The 5331-nt window shown below is 40.6% G+C and overlaps 1 pseudogene; it reads right to left on the bottom strand.

Annotated features, from left to right (window-relative positions):
* Positions 1-4690: 4690 nt before the first annotated feature.
* Positions 4691-4790, bottom strand: LOC113319792 (annotated as a pseudogene).
* Between the last annotated feature and the right edge of the window lie 541 nt (positions 4791-5331).

Raw genomic sequence — 5331 nt, 5'->3', positions numbered from 1 at the left:
CCATGCCAGCCGCACCACCGTGCCAATGGCAAACCATGCCAGCCACGTCTATGCGCCAAGGCACGCCAACCATGCCAGCCGCACCACCGTGCCAATGTCAAACCATGCCAGCCACGTCTCTGCGCCAAGGCATGCCAACCATGCCATCCGCACCACCGTGCCAATGGAAAACCATGCCATCCACGTCTCTGCGCTAAGGCATGCCGACCATGCCAGCCGCACCACCGTGCCAATGGAAAACCATGCCAGCCACGTCTCTGCGCCAAGGCATGCCAACCATGCCAGCCGCACCACCGTGCCAATAGTCAAACGCCCATTAAATCGCCTAAAATTTTCATGGGACGTGACCGGAAATGATTGTGGTTCAGTGAATCAACTTCACCCAAAATCACTCAGCCTTTCATACTTGCATCAAAGTACACATCTGCGTTCACTCATAACGCATTGCACAACGGAAGTCTTTTCTTCTTTCTCTCTAACTCTTCATACCCCCATAAGCATAAGAGGTTCTGCCATGTACTTATCCAATTCTCACACAATACCAGCAACATAATTAACACAAATATTACTGCAACAAACCCATTTTATTGCACTAAGGAAGATTACAAAACTCGTCCAACTCATGGACCAAAACAGGTCATTCACCCTCTTGGTGAATGCCTAAAACTCTCTCTACATTAGTGGTTCTTCTCTCAATTGAACAACACTAACATTATTAATTCCTAATCTATTTATACATTCTAGTATCAATCCAAAACTTCTGTGCAACCGCTTGCACATCCTACAGACAGCCACATGTCACATGTAGTTTTCTTAACCACCAATCTGCTTTTTAACTGCCACCTTTTGTGTTGTCATGCAGATTGAAGACACACTTGTCTTGAACGGTTAGGGACACTCTAATAAGGTTATGAACTCATTTCGTAACCCTTCTAACTTGTTTCGCACCTTTGGCACGCTTGTGAATCCAATAACCAACTTGTAACCGCCGCCTGAGCCGTATTGCACAACTGTTGTGCTTTACTGAATTCTGCCTCGCACCAACGTTCAACTCTCTTGTCCCTACATGTTTAACATTCCAAACTCATTCACGGACAATCCTAATGCTTTAAACATCGAGGTCATCTCCTTAATCTCACTCTAGTTACTCATGCGTCATATATGCTTCACTTCGCCAATTAGCTTGACAACAGCAATGCAACTCTTGCATTACCAACTTGTTTGCATTATTCAAGCTTTGACCAGCCTTGAACTAATGCATAGACTAATCCTTAGTCTATTTTACATGCTTGCATCGTCCTTGAGTTTGGGCCAACTCAATTCCACGCACATGCCAACATGCCGCATGCCAACATGCCAAATCGCATGTTGCATGTTGCATCTTGCAACTTTGGATTTGTCCTTCCTTCTACTTAATGAAGCTTCATTGTGTCGGCCAATAGCTTCATTACTTAGACAAATGCATTTACAATTTAGTGCCACCCTTGTACTTCATTGGCCCTGCGGGGTTATGCCATTCTTAGCACTGGAAAGTCTACACAGTGTCGCGCCATCCTGGCTGCACACTGACTTGGCCTACAACTCTGTAACGCGAAATCATTATGCGTCAGTTTCCTGACTAGTAAAAAACCTCCCCCACCTAATCTGTTCAACACCCTCGTTGAACGCAACAAAGTATACTCGTTATACTTGTTCTCTGGCTTGTACGCTTTTGAGCCCTTCTCATAAATCAACAAACTTTGCTTGGCCTTTAACCTTGCCAAAACTTTTCTGCCTAGTACCAAATGCCATCACTTAGCTTACTACTTTGTCATTGATCCTACTGACTTGCACTGTTGTTGTCACGTTGGCCTACGCTTCAACTCCCACTACAATCGCATATCAATACCCAAATGCTTTTTGTGATATATTACGCCATGCATTTTCAGAACTCTTTCTGAAATATCGACAATACTAATCTTTTGGCTAACCCTAAACCAATGATCGTCATTCGATCGCATCCGCATCACAAATATTTTCTTCAAGCCATTCCGTGCCTCAGTGTACACGCCAAACATCCAACATATCACCATGATATGCATAATTTAGCTTACTGCCTTCAATTCCGACTGACATTGCACTCTTGCAATTCAACATGCCTTATTGTAGACTAAGTGTTCTTCAATCGTATGCGCCTACGCCAAATCATGCCATGCCTTAAGGTATGCATGCTATGATTCCACACCACTCTGGTATGCACTACAATCCATAGCCTTTGTTGTCTTCAGCAATGCAACAAAACTTACACTAGATTTGGCCTCCAAATCATATTGTAAATTACGCCTCTTAGCTTTGCACCATTTTTATGCCAAAGAACCAGCACCCTTGTTGTTCCTTGCTTGCATTGTCGCTACACCTTGATTGAAATGCATGACTTTAACCATGACTTAGGAAAACTGGGTTGTTACGGTTGTCTCACTAGACTAGGTTCCTCTTCACGCGCCTTTGAAACCAGCAATTTAAGCATCACTTTCTCTTTCAAATCGCTACGCTTTAACGTGGAGGAAAAACAACATCATGTTCTTCCTAACAATGAGTTACTCTTAACTCATATACTTGATGGACTTACATCTTCATCCTTGTTGTGTTACTCCATGCCTTTGTGATAGGCACGTTTTTGTGTCTTATATAATCTCAATTGCATATATTATTAGTGCTCGATTTTATATTTATTATGGCTTTTTATGTCCCTGTAGGTATTTTTGGAGACATAAGCTTTTGCGGCGAAATTGGCTAAAAAAGTGGTTTTTGCGCTCGTGGGAGAAAATTATCATACTGACTCTCACTTTGGATAAGGAGCATCCATTTTCAGGCAGTTGCTAAAGGGAAACCACTGCTGGATAGGAGGAGGTTATCATCTCCGTTTGAAAAATCAAATTTGGCGGGAAACTTTTCTACCACCTGTGTAATTGTCTGAATGTGATTTGAGTAATATTTACTCGGATTTTCTGGATCGGTTGGGTTTAATTGGGCTTGTTATGAGTTAATAGGGTCAGTAAGGATATCCAGTAGTGAAAAGAAGGCAAGTTTCACTGAATTTCCTAAAACAGAAGACGTGAGAGGGACACAGATATTCACGGGATTGTTTGGATATTTTAGGAAGAGATATACTCGGATATTTTTCATAGTTTGATTGCTTCGGGGTACTGCTGTTGCAGCTGGTGGTGAGTCTGAGGAGGGGCAATAAGAGCTCGAGTCTGTGTGACAATGTTTGACAGTTGATTTTCGCGTCAACAAAACAGGGGACGTGAAGATATTATCCGGTGTCGGGTTTGAAAGAAGAAAAGATACGTGAGAGGAAAGAAATAAATATTCTATACAGATTTCATTCTATCTTTAGAGTTTGTAAAGAGCTGGAAACCGCATAAGAGAAGAAATAGAAAAGGAAAATTGCCGAGACTTTTGCCGAAAGAAACCAGAGTTTTCACCGAGATTTGATTGGCCTGTTGAGTATATATAGGGTGGTTAGAGTCCAATGCCAAAGGAAGAGAGTTTGGGGGTGAAGCAGAGGAGACGTCGGAGCTGCAGGAGAAGTTGCAGAGTATCTTCTCTGCTGGTGAAGAAGAAGACGAGCTGAAGAACATAGGACCCAGTTGGACAGTCGCAGAAACCGTGATCTATACATTCAAACTCAATAGCTTTGTAACAATTTTTTCCAACAATTATTCTGAGTTCGCAACAGTTCTGTTAGGGTTCTCTGTAACAGTGGGTTCTGTAACAATTATAACTGTTACAAACACACTTCTTTATACCTCTTCTTCAATAAAACACCTTTTTGAGCTATGGATTATTGTTTTGAGCGTGTTTTCACCATGAAGAGCTAAAACCCAACACTGGGGTGATGGAGGAAGCCATTCTCTACGCGTGTGGTAAATCTATTTAATTCCTTTATGACTTTTGCACTATTTTAAATTGATTCATGATTTTTCTTAATTGATTGTGATTTTGTTTGATGGCGTATGCTTGGTCTTAGTATTTTTGATATGTCATGCTTGTGATTTACAGTCAATCTTTTATAAAATCTACCTTGGCAAAGAATAAAGAGTCAATATTTATTATGTTATGAGCTATAATTGTCTGGAATTGATAGTTGAACCACATGAATATGAGAATCGGTGGAATCTTGAGTCTCAGTACCTCTCGATATCGTGATAGTATTTTGTATATATTTTCTAGTATTAAGTCTAAAATCAATCTCTACAAGTCTTTGAACGAACTTTATTTACCACTTGAAAAACTACATCAATTTTTGAGGAAAGAATCCCTGATAGTCCAATAGCGCCAGAAATGGAAACTTTGAAAGCCTTGTTGAATCTTACTAGGACTACTCGTCCCTCGTGTATCAGGTTACCTGAAACTGAAGCAAATTATGAACTTAAGCCTGGAACCTTACATTTGCTCCCAATCTTTTTAAGAAAAGAAAATGAAAACCCTTATTTCCATGTTAGGGACTTTGAGGAAATTTGTAGTACCCTGAAAATTAGAAACCTTGATGATGATGCTTTAAAACTCAGGTTATTCCCCTTTTCCTTAAAAGATAAAGCCAAGTCGTGGTTGTATAGTTTGTCTTCCGAATCAATTGAAACCTATGAACAACTTACATCTGCCTTTTTGAACAAGTTTTTCCCTAGGAACAAAACCTCGTCTATTAGGACACAAATCTGCACGTTTACACAACAGGAGGGAGAATCTTTGTATAGGTATTTGGAAAGGTTCAATGATTTATTAGCCCAATGTCCACATCATGGTTTAGAAAAGGTTAGGTTAGTTCAGATCCTTTATGAGGGTTTAGATTATCCCACCACAACTACAGTAGAGTCCATGTGTACAGGTGGGTTTGAAAACCAAACAGTTGATTATGCGATGACATATTTGCATGAAATCGCCGAAAAGACCCAACAATGGGAAAGCAATAGGGTACCCAAGAAAACAATTCTTCTAGGCAGAGGAAACTTTAATAGGGTAGAAGGAAGCTTTGAATCAGATGCCAAAATTGCTTCTATAGCGAAAAGGTTAGAAGCTTTAGAAGTGGGTCACACTAGTGGTAGATTGGATCCTTTTTTGGGAAGGCCAGAATAATGAAGAGCAATCCAATTCTCTCTATAGTAACACTAGGTATGATAACCGTCAGAAGTTTGACCCATATTCAGAAACCTATAATCCTGGTTGGAGAAGCTATCTGAACCTTTCATGGTCTAAGGGCCAGAGTCTAGGTCATTTTAGTAATTCTAATGCTCCCCCAGATTTCGGTTACACTAAGAATTCATCAGACCCAGAAAATAAAACGACTAG

The sequence above is a fragment of the Papaver somniferum genome, chromosome 10 (genome assembly GCF_003573695.1).
Source record: "Papaver somniferum cultivar HN1 chromosome 10, ASM357369v1, whole genome shotgun sequence".
Lineage (NCBI taxonomy): Eukaryota > Viridiplantae > Streptophyta > Magnoliopsida > Ranunculales > Papaveraceae > Papaver > Papaver somniferum.
The sequence above is the reverse complement of the archived record's forward strand: the minus strand, read 5'-3'. Positions and strand labels throughout refer to the sequence as shown.